This window comes from Taeniopygia guttata, chromosome 3, assembly GCF_048771995.1.
Source record: "Taeniopygia guttata chromosome 3, bTaeGut7.mat, whole genome shotgun sequence".
NCBI lineage: Eukaryota > Metazoa > Chordata > Aves > Passeriformes > Estrildidae > Taeniopygia > Taeniopygia guttata.
The window spans coordinates 100,420,235-100,443,920 of record NC_133027.1 but is presented as its reverse complement, the minus strand read 5'-3'; the positions used below and the strand labels follow the sequence as shown (position 1 = coordinate 100,443,920).

The 23,686-nt window shown below is 39.0% G+C and overlaps 1 long non-coding RNA gene across 1 annotated transcript in view; it reads right to left on the bottom strand.

The window, feature by feature from the left end:
- Nucleotides 1–16,070, bottom strand: part of LOC140683799 (uncharacterized) — a 53,208-nt gene extending 37,138 nt beyond the window's left edge. The window contains exon 1 of the long non-coding RNA XR_012055307.1: nt 12,194–16,070. This is a non-coding gene — a long non-coding RNA (uncharacterized lncRNA). The remainder of the gene's footprint in view (nt 1–12,193) is intronic.
- Nucleotides 16,071–23,686: the final 7,616 nt, after the last annotated feature.

The window sequence follows — 23,686 nt, the reverse complement described above, 5'->3', positions numbered from 1 at the left end:
CAGGAGCAACGGTCAAACTTTGATCTTCTGCATCTCAAATTAGACCCACAGCTACAAGACCACGTTTCAAATTCCAACCAAGGACTACAAATGAATTGATCTTTCAGAGTAGATCTATACATCCATTCTATAATCATTCAATTGGCAGCAATATTTTTTTTTAATTATTAATGGTTATGCTATAAAGCAGTTCCATTAAATCCCATGATCAGTAATTCCATACTGCTCTCACTTTTACTTGGTCCTGAACCAAGGGGATCCATTGCATGAGAGACACAGGATGCATGAGACCAATAGTTTTATAATTGCACATCATAACACATTCCTTTTTATTCCTTTCTCTTTTTTTGTTTCTTTCTCATATATTCCCTGAGTGAACTCATGCAGAGCTAAATTACCCCTTTGGGAAAGTACATACGTAAAAAAAAAAAATCTTCTCTCCAGATGTCCAAATCATTTCCAGTCAATCTGTAAACTCCTCTTTGGCATTTCTAGGCCTGTGTTTTCTCAGAAGTTGTAACATGCTTGAGTGTTGGTGACTGCCTTATTGTTTATGTGATTAGTCACTCTTGGACTATTTTAAGGAGGTGATGTATATTTTTTAAAAATTTTAGATAAAATTCATTTATATTCTGATAATTGATGCTGAAAAGTTATCTGGCTAATTGCATTTTCTAGTATATTTTCTCCAGGATTTGAAAAGTATTCAGAATGGACAAAAGTTGTTTTTTTTTTCTTACTGGTCTGCTCACTGGTTTTTTTTTTCTTTTTTTTTCTATTTTTTTTTTTTTTTTGAGGAGGAAGAGGGGAGCTGCTTCAATAAAGCTAACAAAACTCTAGTTGAACTACAGCTTTATAATAAAGCTTGTGACAAGTTCTGGGATCTAAGCCAAAAATCAAACCAAATGTACAGTTTACGAGGGTGAAAGGTTTTACTGGCCAGTCTGGTTCTCTTCCAAAATGCCTTCATTTCACATGTAAATGTTAATAGAAACAAACAATGGTAGTACCATTAACTTCTATTTTTGCATCACCACCTCTGTGTCATGCAATAAGCTAAAGAAAGAAATTGCAAGTAGGAAATCAGGGTATGGGGAGAAAAAAATCAGGAGAAAAAAAAGAATGAAACAAAACTCTATTAGATCCCTCTCTTTGAATTCCATCTGGCCCACTGAGACTTCCTCAAAATTATTGGCAAAATGTGTTATTATTTTGGGAGGAGAAGCGGAAGGTAAAGGAAGGAAAGGGGAGGGCTCAGGCTAACTCAAAAATATCTATAATTACAAAAAGCTGTGCTTTTGTTTCTTCCAAGCTTGCTCGCCTTTTTTTTTTTTTTTTTTCAACACTAAGCCAGCATGGTGGGAAGCACGTTGATTCATTTATACATACCTGAGCGTCATTTTGTGATGAGCCCTAATTTCCCCTCCATGGTTCTGTTTAAGACAAAATCCTTTCAGAAGTCTGTGGGAGCTCTGCCTAAATAAGCCACAACACGAAGCAGGAGACTCCCAGGGCCCCTTGCTCACTGAGACATTATGCACACAACATGTCCATGAAAAAGCATGCTTGCACTATGTTTCCCACATCCTTCTCTGTTTCAGCTCCTATCCATTTGTTTGTTTCCTTCTCTGATTGCATCTTGTCATAAGCCCAAGACTGGTAACTCATTAAGGCAGTGGCTTTTCATTTACTTCTAGTTTACAGTATGCTTCTGCCAAAAGTACATCCTTGTGTAGTCAAGGTTATAGATCATCCTCGTGTCAAGGTTATAAGGATATATATCCTTAACATGATATATTTTTAATCTTTAATTTCAGAGCTTTTCCAAGTAATTGTAAGTAATCATGTGATTTCCAGCAATTAGATTTTCTTACATTTAAACAGCTTGCATTCCTACTGACTTTCTTGTGTGCAAAACTGGTGCTGAGGCTGCAATGCCTCTCACTCTATGGGTCATACCAATGCTACCTCCGCTCAGCAGTCGTTTTCCCCAAGGAGCAGACAACATGGAGAACTGTGTGTTCTCCTTTTGAGGAGCCATTAAAACACTTATAAGCACTACACACAATCACATTACCAAGACAGGGCATTTCCATTTGTCCATGTGCTGTAAGCACAGAATGTAGGAACTCTTGAATTAGCATTTGCATTGGTTTATTTTAATGAAAGAATTAAGTGCTTCAGATCATCTAGCTGGAGTCCTGAATTTGCAGAAAACTGACTGCAGAGATCTAAAATATGTCAGTTCTTGTCGGATCCTGACCTCTAACTCTGGGACTTACTATAAGGTAGTATTCATGTATGTTCCATGACACACAATAAATACAATGATAACCTTAGTCCAGAGGAGAGTTGTGCTGCTTCATCCTTGCTCTAACTGGTTTTATTTCTTAACCCTCTCTGGGTTAAGTTACCAGTGTATCTGAGTGGAATCTGACAAAATTATGCTTTCATCAAACTACCAAAATACATTTTGTGACAGGAATCAACTTCCTATCATTACAAAAATGAGATCTTTACTGACATTTCCTTATCTTGCCTTCCTTAGTATTAAATTATTTAGTACATGGCATTTTGTTTGCAGAGAATGCAATATCAGAAAAAGGTCATTAAATCACTCAGCAGCCTGTTAGAGCAACTGCAAAAATATTGGCGGTGTCTTCTTGTTGAAGACACTTCCCAAGACGTTTCTGGGCACAGACGTGCACCAAGTCATGACTGCACCCACCAGCCCACCATGCACGCTGCTCTGAGTGCCTGTGCAGTTTCACAACACACACAGGATGTCTCAGGACTGACTCACATTATGTCCACACAGCAATTGGGATGTACAACTCCTACCAATATCTCTTTAGAGGCTTCAGTAGATTAAACCTAGTCTGAAAATGTGTGGTATCTCTTTCTGATGAGTTTGTGCCCCTGAGTTTTAGGAAACTTGAACCCATAGAAGAGGGTTTTGTTTCTTCTATGTAGGGACTTTTTTAATGTGTATACATATACAAGAAATAGAGCAAGCACAAGCAAATAGGAGCAATGGAACCTTCTAAAACCACTGTTGCATGCAACACTTGTTTTTGTTATTTTCAGAAGTTTTCCTCTAAAGAATTTTTTTTATAAAGGAAAGTATTTATAAAATATAACACTATGCCTGGTTTTATTGAATACAATAAACTTAGGTTTGATTCATGCAACTGGCAGGCTCCATATAAAGAATCAAATTAAAGGAAGTGAATTTAAATTAATGACCTACACCTGATACAGACTTACTCATGATCACTTTTCATACAGCTAACAGACGTACTATGTTACAAGGATTAACTTCATTTTCACAATGTCCTATGCCACAATTATGACATTAAAAGCTGCTGGGAACCAGCAGCAGTCATACCTTCAGTGCCAGCCTCATTTGCTACTCTGCTAGAGTGGATTAACTGAATAATAGTAAGTGACCCACAGCAGGATGAAAGCAACATGTGGGAAATAAAAACAGAAAGAAAAGAAAGTACTGTGGAAGGCCCAGAAGAAGCAGAAATTAATTTAATGATTAACACTCAGATTGCCCAGCAGCAACCTGGAAAGGAATGCCGTAGTGAAATCTATAGGCCAACACAAAAGTAAGCAAGAGAAACTGTATGCATTGCTGCAAAAATTGCTTCTCAATAAGTGTAATTTAACACTGTCATAGATATACAACTAACTCATCATGTCAACCCCCAATTAAACAGCAGCAAGACAAAGAGAGTTTAAGTTTATGATGGTTTGGTTTGGGTTTGCCTTTTTTTCCCCTTCTTTGAAATTGGCCAGGAAGTTTAAATAATTTCAAAACTGGAGAGGGTAAGTGGTAAAGTCAGCTTCATGTGTATTTCCCAAAGGTGCAACTTCACGTAGCCATTTACATTTGGCTTACACTGAAAGTTAACTGGACCGACCATAATGGATCAGACACAAAACCTATGGTTTAGAATCAGATTTCTGTGGGCTACCAACACTAGTAAGCTCAGGGAAGTTTAAGAGTTCAAGAGTAGGCAAAAGGGTGGCTAACTCCCTTCCCTTCTGGCTCAGCACAGCACTGATTTCAGCACCATTGCTCAGATCTTGACATCAGTGCTGCTGCAGTGCCTTTATTGTTACTGGAGTTAGATCAGCTGACAGCAAGTGGACATGCTTGGTGTAATGGGGCTTTTGAACAACAGTGTAGACTGCCTCCTTAAAAAGCAAGGAGTAGTCCCAGACCCCAATCTGACTTCTTGATCTAGACAATTATAATTTGGGATATGCTTGTTACTGATTTAAACACAGCTATTTGGACTTCCAGTGCTCCAAAGGTGCATGCATGTTACCTGCAGTTATGAGGAGTCATTTATCCCTCTCCTTATATTATATTGAGAGTTAATGAATCTTGCATTCCCTTTCTATGCAATAAATTCAGTTTAAACAGAATGATTCACTTCTAACTCCCCTGTCTTTGGAGGTCAGAAATATCTTCTAGAACTCTAATCTGTGCCAATATCTGCCATACAAAAGACAGGTGGGGACAGATCACTGTACTGCAGTTCTGCAGAGAAACCCCTGCCTTTGCAGACACTCAGCAAAAAGAGAAGTTTTCACAAACAGGCCTCTCTTCTGCATATTTTCTGATTGGCCTGTGGTGCCCAAGAGTCTCTAACTGAGGAAGGTGACTCACTACTAAATAGCGCTCACAAGTGCTTTATTTTAGTGTGTAAATATGACCCTGCGAGTCAAATGCTTAAATTCCTTAAAGGATACTAAGCACAGAGCTTAGTATCCTACAGCTCTTGTCTGGCTGCTCAAAAGGAATCTGATTTGCTTTAAATTAAAAAAAATCTATGTCTTTATTAGCTCTCTTGGGACCTACCTTTAGGTACTAAACTAGACTTTCTGTGTAGACCTAGTTTTATATATATATTCATTCCTTATGAGGCATAAAATCATGTCTCTCTTTTTCTTAAGAAAAAAGTAAGTTCACTTTCAATGCTACAGAAATGAGAGGATATTAATGGAGTATATTTTCTCTCATTAGAAAACAACTCAGGCCCCACTCTTAAATGGACAGAGAATACATGGCTCTGCTTGAATACAGTGGGAGTGAGAGCAAAACAATGAGTGTTCTTTTAACTCTGTAAGACATACAGAGAAAAAACACTGAAATATGAGCAACCTGACAAGGTGTCAAAATACTAATGTCCTGTTTATTCAGTTTTTTCCCATTTCCTTTTCATCTCGGACAGCACAATTCTTCCAGCCTACACTGGAATGCTTTACCACTGTGTTGAATTCCTAAAGGTTTTGCAGTTTCTTTATTCTGATTGCTTCAGGAGTGTCTGATGCCAACAGTCCCCCAAGGGAGAAATAAAAGGTGCTGAACAGCAAGGCATCCCACAATCTTGTCTCATCAAGGAACCTGGGCAGATATTAAAAGCAAACTGATGCCAGAACCCATTTTTGCATGTTAAAAAGAGGGTAAAGGTAAACCGGAAAGGATGAAAAGGGAGATAGAAATTAAATTAAAAGGAAATAAAAGTTCAAGTTGCCAATATTCAGCCTAAAGTGTTCAGTTCAGTGTTTTCTTTCAAAGTCTTGTTAAAAAAAAAAAAAAAAGCTAAGAGATAAATTTATGGGGTGGGAGAGTGGAAATCCTGTTTATCAGCATACATCTTTCTTTTTCCTACCTCAAGGAGACACTCTTCATCTCGCCAGAACATCAGTCCACTTGGCTGGTTATTTCAGTTCTGCGATATTCTGTTGATAGCTATCATGTAGATTCCCATGCCAGATACTTGAGTTAATTAGCTGTTGGCTGCTAGTGCCAGACTTGTTTAGCGCAGGAAAAACAGCTGACAACAAATCATCACTGTGTGAAATCTTGATTATTGTTTGGATGCAAACAGAAACATGCTGGCATCGCCTTACAAGTGTTTTCAATCACAGAAGGATGTTATAGTGCTAACACAATGAGGCTGGCTTTTCTTACGAGAAAGGAGTGGGATCATTGAAGGTCTAGCACAATTACTTGCTATTTACTCAAACTTCATTTAGGTAATCCTGTCTTCTCCTCAGTGGTCATAGGGTTGAGGGCCCAGATCCTTCATTTCTAAAGAGGCTCCCAATAACTTGTTGCCAGAAAATGGGGGTGACTGCTAAGGGTGCTTGACGTGCTCTGTTGTGAGTCCATACTCACAGAAACACTGATTGGATTGTAGAATATCCTGAGCTGGAAGGGACCCAAAAGGATCATTGAAGTCCAGCTCTCAGCCCCGCACAGGACAGCCCCAAGAATCAGATCATGCTACACACATGCATTTCATTACCTAGGGAGATTAACTCAAAGCTGCATACAACACTCCTGCCTCCTTCATGTGTGACTCTCCAAATTATTACCTCTTTCCATGCTACTTAGTTTCTTCCAAACGTGCCACTATTCTTTTGAAGAAAACATACATTACTCCCTGTAATTATCCTTGCTTTAAAACTCCCCTCTCTAGCACAATATCCCCATGAGGTGCAACACAGATGAGATGATTGAAGCCTGCAAAATACAGGATTCAAATGACTGTACATAGGAAGAACTTTCTGCAATTCATCTCTGAAATCTTTCCAACTTTGGGGTTAATTTTGGAACAGTGTGCTGGTTTTAGATTATATCAAGACATTTAGATTCAGTGGTGTTAAGATCAAGGAGATATGCAAAAAGGTGTAGTTTTGCTTTTGCACTTTGATCTGGACATTCCCGCAGTTGTTTGTTGTATCATTCCAAGTGTTGTGATTCTCAGATTCCAGACAGCTACCAGCCTAAGTCCTAGTTAGAAAATGAAAGGGACAATTATTACCTGAATTGTTGGGTAAATTGCTTTTTCAGCTTCATCATGATATCCTCTTGAAAATACTTCTGTCTTTTTCCCCCTAATATCACTACATTACTTTTGTAACAGTGTCACAAACAAGTGTTTAAAAATTGATATCCAACTTCTAATGAAGTGTCCTAGCACTGAGAATCTCACTAACTGCAATAAAATTGTATGGAAACATGCCTCTCTGACATATACTTCCCAACAGTATTTTGCAACTTCCATGGTCTAATCATGAAAACAAAGGAAGGTCATGATTCTGAACCAAGAATCAGAAACCTGGCTGACTCAGGATGTAAGAAAGCAGCAACTTAAATCTCCAAGGATACTTCAGTGGCCTGTATTGACCTTTGGAAAAGCTGCTTCTGAATCACCAGACCTCAGTAGGCTGATAGCTGGAGAATCATGGTATAGATAAAGGAGGTTCTGTGCTTTGCAAACTTGCACAAGCAGCAGCAGGCAACTCTGGCCATGTAATTAGTACAATATGTAATTTGGAAGTCTTGGAGTTAATTATATAATGTTCATACCTGAATTTACTCTGTGAGTAGCAATTTGTGCACTGTGTTGTATGCCTTGAATCCATAAACAGAAAGGTTTTGGTGATAAAGCATGTCTAGGAGTATTGAAACAGACTGAAAAGGAGGCAGGGAATTCTTCTGCATGTCTTTCAGGGGAAGCAGCTAACAGCAGATTTTAAGATATGGAAATGCAGTGCAAAATGAAATGTTACTATCAACCTATTCTTATTACATTCAATAGTGAAGCTATAGCAGAAGAGAAATGAACATGATAAAAATTTTACCTAGGATTTGTTTGAAAAGATCCCAATACGGACTGACTCAGAACTTTCCCTGTTAATTTGTAAGCCTCCTACATAACTCAAAATACAAGCTCAAATTAAATGTCTTTATCCCAAGGGAAATAAGGATGCCCACTGAAAAGATTAATTATGTACTTTCAACAATTACATTCCTCTTAAAACATAACCTTTTAAGCTATGGATTGCTAAACAATACCATGGGATAAAATTATTTCTTTAACTTACATATAGGGAAGGTAAAGAGCTGGTGAATTCAGAGGGGTTTGAATTATCCATTGCAAACATTTACTCTATCAGTTTCATCAGATGACAAGGATATAGCCAAACAGATGTGACCAGGCAGTTGGACAGGGAAAAAGGAGAGGATTTTTTAAATACCAACTTGTCAAATGCACCTTCTGGACTGATTTTCCATCACAGAGCATGACTGTTTGTGCCAGGTCATCACTGGGAACACTCAAAAGCATCTGAAAAGGGGCTGATGGTTACAGAAAAGTTTCTGAGGCCAATGTTACAAAAATGGTCCAGTAAACAGTGAGAGAAAAATAGTCAGATATTCTAAGCCTCGAAAGTGATCCTGCTAGTCAGGACAGTGCCAGGTGCTACACTGATGGTGTTAAGTCTAGTGATAAAAAATGTTTAGAAAGTATTTGCTCAGACAGTACAACACCAAGCCAGCTAAAAAAGCATCACATATCAGGTGCTCAGAGCAAAAAAGGAAGGTAGTGACCAGTGCCAGCTACTGTTCATAGAATATAAAGCAATGTAAATCACCATGAAAATTCCTATAAGACTATGAAAATTCAATCAAGTCAAAGTTTTAAAATGGAAATAAATATAACAGTACATAATATAAACTCTAACAGTTTTTTTTTTAAACACAAAACTCCTACACTGAAATGAGAACCCAAAAGAGTTCAACATCTACTGAAAACAGCCATTAGGTAGAAAATACTATGTGATACCTGCAGCTCTATCCGCCAGAGAGTTGCAATTTAGGTAAATAATTTCCTTTAATTAAACAAATACACCTATCAAATTCCCATGTTGCCTTTTAAGATGCCAGGTCTGCTGCTCTAGGACAGCCCCTTATAAGGATGACTCTCTGTGTTTTCAAAACATTAATGTTTCTTTCAAATAAGTCATTTGCAGTCTAGCCTGCTTTTTTAGAAGTAAACTGGGCAGGTATATGCTCTTTAAGCTCAGGTCACAAAAAAGGCAAGACATTTTGATCATTCGGAGCTGTGATGCTTCAGACTGTGTAGGAGACCAGAGCTTACTCTGGAGAACTCTGTTTCACTTCTTCCTCATAGAGTTTTCAGAGGAATGATAAACAGGAAATGTATGTATGAGGTTACCCAGTAAAGGAGAGCTGTAACTCTTTGAACTTTATTGCTGAGGGTAAGATAACCATGTTTGGTGTGGATCTAAATTAATATCAACCTTTGATTTAAGCACAGGGATCAAGAGTGAATTAATGACACTTTGGGTCCACTTGCACAGAAAATTGTTTGAGACTTAACTGCAGAGCTGTTAATTATGGATCCCACTCCAAACTGTGGCTTTCCACTGCTAAACACAGAGACATACAGTCTTCTCTGAAGGGAGAATTTGGAAATAAGTGATAACCCATGACGTTTCTAAGGCAGGGTTTGTACTGTGAGAAAGAAACCTTTTAGGCCAGGTAGTAAAGTCAAAAGAAAACTTTCAGGTCCACAAATAATGTGTGGCAGAGATTTATAGCTTTTTCTCATCTATATGAAAAAAAAACTCTTATTTCCTATACTGATGGTAACTGATGCATCTGAGTCCAGAGAGAATCGTCAAATGCTTTAGATACTCAACTTTAATCCCTCTCTGATAAGTGGGCAGTGTCTATATCTACTTTTCTGCACATTACAGAATTGGAGGCCTGAGCAGTCAGCAAGTTAAGCATTATCTTTTGTCCTGATAAACATCAGAAATTTATATGAATTGCTACCATAGCTACTTCCCCAAGCTAGGCATTTCCTCCTCACCACAGAAGTTCACAAGTCAGGTAGAAAATCACATAGCATATTGAGTGAATCATGCACATGAGCAGAAGGGGTTGAAATAAAATGCTGGTACACCACAGCTGTAATTAGGGATAACCTCCCACTCAGCTCATGAAACTATCTCTTCTCCCTGTGATTGCTGACAGAGGATTTCCAAATACGTGTTGGGGGAAGAGGGGTACACAGCATAACAGAGTGCTAAACGCAGAATTCCTGTAACTCAGGATGGTGTTAAATAAGACCTCTGACTAAGTAACTGAGTGGGCAGCCATCACACCTTTCATTCTGAAACAATCACCCTTCTCAGGTTTCTTTCCTTTTACAGTCTAAGTTGCAATGGCCATGACTGGAAATGAGCGACTGCAGATGAACTTTTTGATACAACTAAATTACAATGATTCAAAGACCTTTTGGAAAGGGCTTTCCAAAAGACATTGTTGAGTCTGCATAAGCAAAAATCAGAAATCAAATCTGCAGGCTTTGCCTAAATCAAACATTCAGCAACCTTTAAGAGTTACTATTGATACATGATAACTATTTTCCTTCCCAGCTAAGAGGGAGGTGTGGGGGGAACAAAACCCACCTATTTTCTGTGGCTCTTACTACTTTTTTGTTTAACTGTTGCTGTGCCTGGCCTGTTTTTATGACTGGTGTCTGCAAATGTTCACAGGGTCGAGTTTTACTGGCAAACATGCTAGCAGGATATGGGGGAGAGTGGCAGATGTGGCTTTCCAGAACCAAAGGTTTCATTTGCATCCTCTGGCCTGCATGCCAGAGCAGGATGTGAGCACACACAGGCAGAGAGCAGCTAGACAGCACAGTTCATATTTCCAGGGCTTGGAAGTTGCTCCTCAGTGTAACATAGTCCCCCTTCCAAATAAATTTTCTTGAAAAGATCCTGAACCTAAGCAAAATGTATCATAATAATTCACTGTGTCATTATTCACTAAGCTCAACTTCTTTGGGTTTGCTCCCATCAATATTTTGAAAGACAGGTCAAAATAATGGAGCCTACCTATGCACACTGCGTGAGTCTATGATTCATGAAACACAGTTTTGAATTCAGAACCAAGTGTGGTTTTAAAAACTGCTTTCTAGCTTTACTCTGAAGCAGATTAGCATAAAATACCCCTATCTACCTACCCAATGAAGAGGGTTTTGACACTAGATTTGACAGACTTTAAAAATCAGCTTTACTGCTGGCTACTGCCCAAGGCAGCAGCAGGACTCTACAACCAGTACAGTTCCTCTCTAGATTAAAATTTCAGCTTCATGTCTGCACACATAATGGATCTCTTAAGTATGAAATTCTTGCTGGTTTCAGCCCAGAGAAGATCCAGTTACAGATCCCTGACAGCAAAATTATGGTTTCCAAGGAATTTCACAGAATCAGAGCATAAGCTGAGTTGAAAGGGGCCCTCAAAGATCATAGAGTTTGACTCCTGCACATGCACTATACCATGCCCCAGAGTCACACCATGTGCAATTTCCAAACACTTGATCTCTGCCAGGCTGGGTGCTGTGACTGCTTCCCGGGGGAAGTGCCCAGCCATCCTCTGGGGAAAGAACCTCTTCCTGATATCCAACCCAAACCTCTCCTGACACAACTTCAGGCTATTCCCTTAAGTCCTGTCACTGGTCACCACAGGGGAAAGATCAATGGCTGCCCCTCCTCTTCACCTCACGAGGAAAATGTAACTTCAATGAGGTCCCTCACCAGTCTCCTCCTATCCTGGCTGAACAGATTTCAGCCACTTCTCATATGGCATCCCCTCAAGGCCCTTCATCATCTTCCTAGTCCTCCTTTGGACACTTTCTAGTAGTTTAATATCCTTCTTATATTGTGGATCCCAGAACTGCCCCCAGCACTCGAGGTGAGTCCTTTGTGTTCACCTTGACATCAACCAGGACCCCCAGGTCCCTTTCCATGGCACTGCTTTCCAGCATCACATTCCCCAGGCTGCACATCCAGGGTTGTCCCATCCCAGGTGCAGAACCCAACACTTTCCCTTGTTGAACTTCACATGGCTGGTGATTGCCCAGTCCTCTAATTTATTGATGTCTCTCTGCAGGGCCTCCCTACTTCTGTGGGAGTCAGCAGCTCCTCATCCTTTGATTTCTATTACCAGGGGTTACACTAAGGACCACGCACTATCAGAGTACCCACTGACTCTAAGAATGAATCTAGCCATGACAAATGCCAGGGACTATTTTGTGTACTGAAAATGTGTCATCAGACCAGCCAGCTGATAATTTGTCATTCCTCACAGCATGTATTTTGCCTCTGGGCTGATTTGAAAGGTCCAAAAGAAAACCCAGTAAGGCAACAATGTCTCAAGGCTAGAAACAGTAGAAATGTTGTATGAAAGCTCCACCTGAAAGGATTCCGCCTCAATATTCAGAGCAAAATAACATGCTAATAAACTTGCCAAACCAAAACCAGCACATACATTTCTTTGCATACATACCTTTATCACCACTCTGGTAGATCTTGTTGACCAGGGTCAAATATGAAGAGACAAAATCCAGACATGGCAGATGGTTTAGCCCCTACAACAATTCATATTGAATCAGAGGAAGTCTGATACATCATTAAAAATCCCAAAGCCTGTATTTATCTCCAAGGCACAACATACATAGTCCCCACAACCTACAAAAAGAACATGTTCTCTCCCCCTTCCTTCCAAGTTATTTGATTCCCAAGGAGCTCACTGGATAGCATATAACAGATAGTACAAAAAGGGCATTTATTATAGAAACATTTGATGAGAGGAAATAAGATGATATCGCTATGAAACTTAAGCATCTCATACATATAGTATTACAAGCAATAAGCATGGATGGCAGGCAGAACTCCACGCATCCTTCTCAAGAATATTAAAATCCAGCTTCTTCCCTGATAGCCATGAATGATCAAAAGGCATAAACAACCAGGCTTTCTATGCTAATGACTGTACTGAAATACTTTAAGTAGTTTAATCAATTAGAAGGAGCACCAGCCATTAAAAGGAATCCTAATGATGGATTAGTTATTCAGAATCCTTTAAAAGAAAACTACATAGCTTTTTTATCTCGTGTCCCTCATTTTTTCTTGACTTTGGCTGTTTTCCATTTTAAAAATAATAACCCCATTCCCCAAACCTTCACAAACTCTTAAAAAGTATGAAGCTACCAGCCTCCCTGCCTTTATTTTCATTGGCTTAATTTGTGAATCACTGAAAGTTAATATACTTGTGGTTCACACATGAAAAAGACTTGAAATTTTAAGTAATACAAATCTCCTATGTGGGCTCTAAAGCAAAGCATTTCTAATTGTTATGAACTGATTAAGACAGAGAAAAACCTCTTAAAATGAAATCACATTTCATTAATTAGACTTCATGTAGAAGGAATATCAGGGTTAAACTCTGTTTGAAGTAACACAAAAATCTTTCAATAAAAAGTTTCTTTGTGTTATTCAGGTGGGAGTGGAGAAACAGAAGTAGTTTATTGCTAAGGAACACATTGCCTGTAACATATTTAATATAAAAAGTATTCTTAGCTAAACATGTCCTCCAGTACTGATTAGATTAATAGCTGGCAAAATTTGGCCATTATCCATTACGTTAACAGAGAGTCACACTCAGCTGTTAACTCTGTTTAGGCTGTATGTTGAGCCATCAGTGCTACAGTACAGGACAACATATTGAGTAACACCATGGGCAAGTCAGAATTAGCAGGAGCATCACATATGTTATTGCTAGCAGAAGCAATGCAGACTGTTTAGAGGACTGCAATTCCTTTGTCAGCTTGTTTAGCTCTAGAGTTAAGCAAAACCACTTTAACTTCATCTTTGTGTCTCATTTATACGGTGTGATTTTCTTTTATCTGAAAAAAAAGAAAAACAAAACCAAAAAACCCCAATAACAACAACAAAAAAAATCCTCAAAAAACCACAACCAAATAAAAAAAAATGCAGACACACACAACAGATTTGGACAGGGTTTTTCTCCTGGAGGGCTTCCTGCTGTGTCCAAATTCACATGTCATCATGGACTGGCCTCATCTGTGGCTCCACAGGTAGTTCTGCCTCCCAGCTGCATCTGCAGCCAGCTGCCTGAGCTCATCTCCCCTGCAAAGCACAGCTTAAGCACCTCACACACCGCCTCTGGAGCAGGTGGGACATACCAGTCAGGCTTAGCTTGAAAACCTCCCACTGAAGTCCTGCATGACAGCTATAGAGAAGGTGACTGTGAGTCCCAAATCTCCCAGCCCAACATTTCTTCCCAAGGGGAATTCAATCCTCACTCAGCCAGGCTGCAAGGAGTGTTTTGAGGGTAGGCTGGGTAAATATATGTGGGACCATGCTCTGTGTTGATTCCTACCAACTTCAGACTTCTCATGGCCTTCATATTAACCTGCAGAGCACTCAGCTGAAGGGCAGTGCCCTGCTGGTATGAAATCAGAGACCTTTTTATTAGCAACCTTTTCTTTGGTTGGGAATAAAATGAGGTATTTTGAAGCTGAAACTTCTGGGGGGTTACATACCATTCTCATAATGCTAACACCCATGTAGCAACACAAGCATGAGTACTGCTGCCTTTAAAGGGGCTTGGTTTTGTCTCAGAGCAGAACAGAAGTGTTCAGAAAAAGACAAAAGTTGTGCAGGTTAGGAAAGTATTTCCCACACAGCTCTAGTTTTGGGAGGCCTCTAATGGTATTTAATATTTCAAACAATTTTGGTTTCAATTAAAATAACAGATGGGAAAATAAAAAAGAAAGGGATGGAAGGCGGGTAATTTTTTCCTATCCTGCAGGAAAATTCCAATTACTTAAATTATTCTTTTGCAGAGAAATGAAACAATTGTTGCAAAGGGGAACATGAAATATCATCCAATCTGCTTCTGAAATGCATTTTATGCAATGAAGCAACATTCGTGTGTATTCCACTAATTCACTCCATTTTAGAATGTCAGCCAAACAGCAGTTTCAGTGTCTCTTGAAAACTATTATGATTGCTGACAGCCAGGGTCCACCTTCACCCCCTTTCCCAGAAGCACCTAAATGTTTTACGGACACAAACCAGTGAAGTTTTAGGAATGAATCTTCACGAGGCAACATAAGCATTTCGGTCCATTACCCAGAGGCACTTCAGGCACCAGGTTGCCCTGACGCCCCAAGAGAATGTAGGAGCTGCCCTGGAAGTCTAAGCCCCAGTGTTGAAGACTTACAGTTCTAAAACGCAAGATTACCTTGAGTACTTACTGCTAAAGATACAGTGCAGCTCTTTAAAGATGGGCATTAATCCTTACAATCACAGTATGGGTTGGAAGGGACCTTAAAGACCATCCAGATCCAATCCTCCTGCTATGGACAGAGACACTTTCCTCTAGACCAGGTTTCTCAAAACCCCATCCAGCCTGGCCTTGAACACTTGCAGGGATGAGGCATCCACAGCTTCTCTGGGCAGCCTGTTCCAGTGCCTCATCATCCCCACAATAAAGAACTTCTTCCATCTATTCAGCCAGCTATTGGTTATCACAGTACAGAAGGATTAAACACCAAAGCACTGAATTACTGTTCTCCAAACTTCTTAGGTCCTTCCAAACCACACAGTCACTTGGGGGCATCAGTTGTATCTGAAAAACCTTGTCTAAATACGATCTCTGACTTCCTACAGACTCTGGCAGGTATTACTTTTGGATTCTCTGGATGGTTTCAGAAATGTTACTCAAGATCTAGTCCGTTGTCTTCTGTAAAAACACAAAATAAAAGTATTTTCAGTGAGATGATTCACTTTCCCCTTGCTTTTAGCATGAATTCTACTTGTAGCTGACAGGAAAAGTGCTAGGAACTAATATACAGCAGTCAGGATTTTTATTCCAGAATATGTGAGTATTGTTTCAAAAAGACAGCAAATTAAAGCAAAGCAAATAAAATAAGTACTGCAGCCAACATCTTACAAAATATTGCCACCTTCATCTGGTCCTTGGATACTTGTTCTATCATAGATACGACTTTCTGGAAAATATAACTAATAAGAAAAACTCCCAGGAGAGTAATCTTGAAATAGCCTCAAAGAGCCATGAAAAGCACTGTAAGCACGCTCGTTGCAGAAAAATAATCTAGTTTTCACTAAACCAGTATCCATATGCAAGTAAATATGTCTCCCAGCCTTCAACTGTAAGCACAGGCATTCATTTTGATAGTTTCACTAAGCTTTGTCCTTTCTTCATCTGAAGCAGAGCGTTTGCAATGACGATCCCGTGCTACTAAGTGAATCTCACATTTACACTGAGAGTGCCCAAGTGCTTTTCAAGTCTTGACTCTGCTTTATCTGCTTCTGTCATAAGTTTGCCTGGCAAAAAACCCAAATGCAGCTGAGACAGGGGCATGTTCACTTTCAAAAGTCAGTGAAAGAAACGGGGTGTGGAAGAGAAACTCTTTAACATTGCTCAAGAAAATAGTTTTCAGTCAGACTCCAGTACTGCCTAATTCCTGTCTGCATCAGCCCAGTTAAAGCTGCCTGTGCTCAGGGGCGATTGGCAGTCTGCTCTGGGTTCCTTCACTGCACTGCTAATCTCCACTAATACTCTCCCATGCTTCATTTAATTTCACTCTCAGGGCTCTTTTTCAAATTCTTCCTCAAATCTTAAACCAATGCCCTCATTGTTTAGGATTCCTTTACCCTGACAAGTCTGACCTCAGATATCCTTTCCTCTTTCCTGCTCTGTAACTCCGGCAGTCCACTTACTCATTCATATGGTAACCTCACATAATGGTCTCCACATTAATTAAGTAATTTTGGTTCTTTAAGGTACTACAGAGGGGTTTTCAGTGCCTTTCAGGCCAATTGAACTATTTTTTTGTTGTTGTTGAACAGACTGGAGAGTACATGGTAGGAGAGCCAAGGAGAACATGCTCGCTCTCCCTCTGGGCCATTCCTTTCATGCTGCTTCAGGGTTAGGCCAAAACAACATCAGCAAGTCTAATTTGCCCCAGCAGCGGATGGGAAATGACTAAAAACCCTGCAGATTAATTTGTGTCAGATGTATGCTTGAAAGCAAGTGAGAGCAAGAGAGAATGTGAGAGCATTTACAGCAAAACGTGTTCTTTCTCTGGGATTTAGAAGGGCCCTCTTGTTTCAGATCTCTTGGGAGCTGAGTGGCCCCAAGCAAATGAAAAGTCCTACCTTTGCTTTATGTTCTCCTTTTGTATTTGATGCTTTTCAGTAATCAGAGAATTCAGGAAAAAAAATGAGAGGGATAAAAAGAAGCAAAGCTGTACAATGCATAATTGGTTTTGCAGTATCTGCTGATTCTTCTAGCAAAGATAGTTTTGCACCATACAGGTAAGAGGGTCAGAAAAAAAGGGGCCTGGGGATTTTTTTTGAGGGGTGAGGGTTGTGTTCCACATTACTCCAGGAAAAGCAAAACATGGTGGAAACCTCATGTCACTCTGGAAAATAGTAATGATTAGTGTTACATAATCAATAACCTAATAGGACTGAAACTGCAGATCAATACATGATCCTGACTAGGAAGCACAGGTCCAAATCAGTTTTTGTGCTGAAATAGTAGACCTCAAGTTGCTTTCTGATGGCCAGATGTGATCACCCAGTTGTGATATCCTAGCAGAACAAGTCCTGGAGTGGCCATGGAAATCCAGCAACCGTAATAGTTTGGTGCTGCTTGGTTTGACTTAGTTGGGAATAAATTTTTCTGTATATGACTAACAAATGAGCTGAAAAACAGCACAACTGGCACTGGTTGGGCTTCTTACTGGTATTCCCAGCAAGGCCAAGAACAGTCATCTCTGTGTCCAGTCTCTCTGGTTAATGGTGTTGCAACACTGGAGATGAGTCACGTGTGTGCTATCGCTGTGCAGTAACATTTCTGTTGCTAAATTAAACAGATTTAATTTTGTACATTCTTAGAACTCATATCCAATCTGATCTGCTCACCACATCTAAAAGGATTTGTTTACATTTTAGGCAGCCTTGCTGTTTAGATCTCAGATGACTGCCTCAAAAATTCTAGGGAAAATCAAAATAAGTCTCAAAGTGCAACATTAGCATGGACTTATTTCTGGTGAGCGACAGGTCTGCCTCAAAAACTTCAAACCTTTCTCTTCATTCACATTGATCCTAATCCTTGTCTTCTTATGAGACAGAAATAATAACATCCAAAGTCCTACCCAAAGTCTGAATCCCAATCTGATTTGGCAGCATAAATAAAACCACAGAAAAATCTTCCAAGAGAGCCAAAGAGACAAAAAGCCCCAATCTAAAAAGAAAGCAAAGTTTTGTGGAATTAGACCTTAATTCTCAGTTTCAGAACAGACTAGCACTTAGGAGCCTGTCACAACTTTCAACAAGATGTCAGATATAGTTAATGCAACATTTAATATTGGTGCTGTTATACTGGTACTCTTAGCAGTATCACCTATTTCAATCTAGAAAGGAAATAGCAGTACAGGGAAGAAACAACATAGGATGTCTTTATATCTATAAATGTTGTTGTAGTGGGATGTTTTTCAATAAAAACACATACCAGTAACCTAAATGGTTGTACTAGTGCCAGATCTTCTATATGAGACCAAGAGTCTCAGAAAATTTAGATGTCTGTATCACACCAGTTTCACTAGTGTTTTAGCAGGTAATAGCATTTCCAGACCCACATAGAAGCACCAGGCCAAATCTGAGAAAGAGAGAAAGTCTTTTGTTATCTGACCATTTTGAAAATATTCTTTTTAGGGTTGCTGAAATGCATAAGAATTGGCAAGTTAAAAAAAAAAAGGAAATCCTCTTCAAAGGATCAAAATCGAATACAACCATTCAGAAGAAATAGTAACAAAAGGAAAGAGAAATCTGTATTAGTGATGATTGTATTGGCAAGTCTTCTCTGTCTGTAACACATACTTGTGGAGAATGGTAACTACAGCTGTAGCAATTCACACAATGCTGTCTGAATATTTTTATCTGAGAAAAAAACTACACTGTTATCTTCATGTATACAGGAAAAAAGTTCTGGAGCAGATTTATTCAATAATATCTAGATTCCTAATTCACTGATTTAGGTTCCAGGAGTAGCTTAGAAACTTTCAGTGGAAGAAGAAAGTGGAATTTCCTTATTTTATCTGATCTACAGGAAAACCTCAAGTTCATTGAGATAGTCTATCAGTTTTAGGGTGCCTAGTGCTGGAAAGAATAAAAGGCAGCCCAAGCCTGCAGATAACCTGTTTGACTGACCTCACTCTACTGCTCTAAGTTTATTCACCACACACTCACATCAGTGCTAGTTCCAGCTCAGGCACATAGCCAGGGGTTTGCAGGGCAAGCCTCCTCAGCCCTTGCTTGGAGCAGCTTTAGGAACCAGGAATCACACCCTTGCATCCTGTCAGAACAGAGTAAGCCTAGAAGTCACAAAACCTATCAATTGGCTACACTGCCAGAAATGTGCATGTGTGCACCCAGCCCAGTACTAATTAGTCTTTCTGGCACCAAAGCCTCAATTATCTATCCCAGGCCAAACCTGTCAGTACTATGGGACTGACAGTCCTCCTGAGATACACAGGAGGTTGGAGGAAATGCCATCAACCCTTCCCTCTTCTCACCCAAGATGTTCTCCTGTTCAGATAAGGACCATGACTATTGCTCATCTTGGGCTGGGGAAGCAGTCTCAGTGAGAACTTTGGAATATTTAATCCTCCAAGACTAGCAGGATTCATGAGATCAGAACCTCATGTGACACAAAGGCTCAGTAAGTCTTTGCTAATCTGTGCCCAATCTAAGCTCAATTTGCAATTCCTGGACAGTACCAAAAATACAATTGCAACATTCTGAGAGCAGAGCTCATAGTGCTGGGCTGAAAAGCCACAAAGCCTGCAGGGTCCTTGTGTATGGTAAGAAAATTGTACATGGGGAAGGCAATCTGAATGACAGTTGCAGCTCTCTCAACCTTCCTCCTGCCAGGAAGTCTTTCAGCCCCACCAAAAGCTCGTATCTGTTTGCTAAAGATTAACCAGCACTGTCAAAAAGTCTTCCAGTATTTTCCTGACTTAAATATCTGAAAGGTATAATTAGCAAAATCTCAGCTAATTACTCATCATTACTATCACTAGGATATCTGCATTATATTTTTAATAATACAAGAACATTGAAATAATTATGAAGGCTACAGATAACTTGAAATCTGATATCCCTGAGCATTTGGTTGTAAATATTTCCTAATATTATTCCACATTTATTTATCCTTTGAAATAATTAAGCACTTAAATTCTATTTTTTGCTTGCATACCAATGCACATGTCTGACATGAATAAACAAAAAGTAAAAAGTAACAAATTGCTTATCAGGAAGATACATTTGTTCTGCATTTTGAAGAACATCTGTAGAAGTCTGAAGGGCAGAAATCAGATCCCTGAAAGATAGTTTACCATGGCTAATTCTTAGAAAAAAAATCCAACCACCTCACATGTATTTAAGAGGGCTAGGAAAATTATTTTTGTTGTAATCCTCAAAGATTTCATTTTCAGAGAACTAGTTACGGAGTCTGCATTCTTAACAATTCTGAATAATGAGGTCCAATTGTCCGAAATCAATGATTTATGAAAAAATAGACCCTAAATTTTACCTAAGTACTTTACATGAATTCCTTACATTTCTCTCTCTCTTAATTTTTAATTTTAGATTCAGTCCTCTGTTCACATTTCTAGGCATTAGCAGACATTTGATTGTTATTTTTCTCCTATGTTCAAACTTCTAGGTCCTAGGCCAAGCCATGGCCTCAGCTGTTGAACCAAGCAACTGTATTCACTTGAGTGAGTTTCCATTATTAGCAAAGGCACAAGCAAGACTTGGCTCTCACACCTGATGTGCCTTACAACTCTAATAATCTCATGTTGGGATCTCAGGAACAGAAATATTTAAGTGTTCACAACACTGTGCTAAATATGTGTCTAAGTCTATTCCACCTCAAGCTTTTACTGAAGCACCATTTAAGAATTGTTTGGTGAAAAAAGAAGGGCTAGATTCATTGACCCAAGGTTCTACATTTACCATTTGACTGTATATTTTTCTTTAGATATGCTCTCAGACACACATTCACTGCAATTTGTGTACACAGGTTTCATATAAGCCCTGTTTGCTTTCTGTGTAAAACAGAAGAGGTCACTGTATCTGGAACAAAACTGAACTTACAGCTAGACTAATAAGTAACTTGAATGCAAACAAATCAAGCAATCTTGATTCATGCCCTAAAGTCAGCATGAACCAGTTGATTTTCCTCACTGAATCCCTGCAAATGAGCTAAGTGGAAGAAGGAAAGCTTCTACTTTGAGGAAGACAAAGAGGAGCTTTTTGTCTGATAAATGCAATCTCACACAAGAGCCGCTCTGCCTGACCAGGTGACCCCACTTCTCCTTCCCCAAGGCCCACATGCTCCAGCAGACTCCGAGTCCCTTCTCCCAGCTCTTGGAAGAGGGGAGAAGTTTACTATTGGGAGAAAGACTTTATAGCTCACCAGCTGTGTGAACAAACTCAGACATATTTGGCTTCTGTGAACTTGGCTAAATCAATGAAACATCAGAGCTCAAACTTGATGCTTTATTTCCTTTAGTCTGAGGTTCTGCTTGCTATAAACGTGATCTGGAACAGCACGTGTGAGACTGTAAAGCAAAAAAGAAATGAAAACAAAATGTGATTGTACATGAGATCAATTCCATGCTGACGTGATAATACGTTCAAAATTCTCATTTCTGTAGAAAGCTGACCACAGGCACTTCATCAATCAGTATTTCGATTTGTAATGTGTTCCGTATGGTTCTCTGTCGTTACTTAATGGGGAACATCCCCTCTGAAAACATCTGACTCTGAGCTCTGCATCGAGAGAGCTGCTCGTGTTTCAACCACGTTTCCCAGAAACTGAACACTCAGCAACATATTCATTTTAGTGACAGCCACCACTAATGAGAAACAGCCACGGGCTCATTGAATCATTTACAAGCCAAAGAAATTTATATTAGCAACAGAAAAAAGTCTCACTACAACTGAATCTCTAGAATCTCCAAAATCTGGATTTTAACACCCTAAATCTCGTACTAGGTTGGTGCTTGCACTTCTCTATTTTTTATTTTATAGTATCTCCCTCTAGTTTTTGGGGGTTTTTTTTGTTGGGGTTTTTTGGTTTTTGGTGGGTTTTTTGCTAGGTTTTTTTTTTTTTTTTAATTTCCAGTTAGGCCTGTTGTTCTGACATGTGTTCTGCATATCAGGAACAGGAAGCTGGGGCATGAATTGGAGGGTTTATCACAAGCTGAGAGGTGATGGAAAAAAAATAAGTCCATCAGAAGTAAAAAGCTCATACAACACTCAGTGATGGCACTGGAATAGAAGGACATAAAGAAACCAATTAGAAAATCTGTGGCATTTTGTTGGAGAGCTATATTATTTTCATGCATAAATTTTCTTTGTTCAGAATATTAGGGAATTAATAATTATTGAGTTTCATTGTTTTGTTTTAGGTTTGGGATTTTTTTGGGAGTTCACTTTTTTGGCGTGGGGAAACATTTGTTTGGTTTTTTAATAAAGAGGAGCAACTGTGCAAAATTTTGACTTGCCAATACATGAAACTTTTTAAAAACTACTGGACCCACAAGACATGCAAATTGTGAGGAAACAAAAATTTCAGACTACTAAAATTAAAACAACTGTTTCAGAAGACTAGAGAGAACAAGGGCTGTAGCTTTATTTAGAAGAGTCTTCTTGTTGTTCAAGGCATTACTTTGAAATAGTCATTAAAAGCAAAATAATAAAATGACTGGATGTTCAGGATGCCACAAAGTCAAATCAGCATTCTACAGAGAAAACTGTGTCTCCTTAATCTTCTAAGATTTATTAAAAACTACCAACAAGACACTGACAAAGGAAAATTTATTTCCATAGTGAGCCTGACAGACACAATGCAGGATACCAGACAAGACACAGCTATGGTAAAAATAAGATTAGCAACTCTCCCATATCATGGGCCAGATCATCCCTTATTCCCAGGGACTTCAGCAGGATTTATTCCAAGAATAAATGCTTAGAAATAGAAGGAAGGGTTTCACAACTGCCTGAATTTATGTTATGATCTTCTCCAAGGCAGCAAAAAACAATTTCTAAAAAAAAAATTAAATAGTATTATAACTAATAGTATTTTGACAGCTAATCAAGTCAAAGTCAGAAATGAAATGTCAACTTATGTACTACATTCAAAGCATGGTTAATTAATACTTCTCATTTTTTGAAGAATACTTAAAAGGAATGCATTATGTTTCATCACACTAAAAAAAGTTTACATTTGCCTCCTAAATTCACTGTTTTTAAAACAATTGTCCCTCCTGAACCTCAGTTTAGCTCCAATGGCAATATTTCCATCTTCACTATAGAAACCAATAAAGTTCTTGGTTGTTTGTAAATAAAGAAAGAAATTAAATCCCAACCTCACAAGCGAAACAAGGCCACCTAGCTTTTTTTAGATTACTTACCCGATTCAAATGGAAGAGTCAAGAATTCCATCTGTCAGGGTAGTAACCACCAAAATAAAAAAAACTCTTAGGAAAAAACATGGTGTGAGCAGCTGAGTCTCTGAAAAAGCATATCTAAGCAAGAACTCTTGTCAAGCATCACAATGGTCCAAGCACTTTGAAATATATGAGAGAACACAGAAAGTAGAAATCAAAAATCTTGCTAGCTAAAGGAAAGCATTTGAGATAAAAGATGAGGATAATACTAAAGCTAGAAATTAAAAGAAAGCAATTCAAAGACATTAAAAGAAATCAAAGCATCTTGATGAGCATTTGCAGGTTTTGTTAAAGGACATTTACTGACCTTCAAGACGTGAGCGGTATCGTCTTACAGAAGAAAAAATGGTAGACAATGAAAAACAAACAAAAAAAATTTACAGGTTTGTTGCTAGATTTCTGGAAGCAAAGCCAAGGAAAAG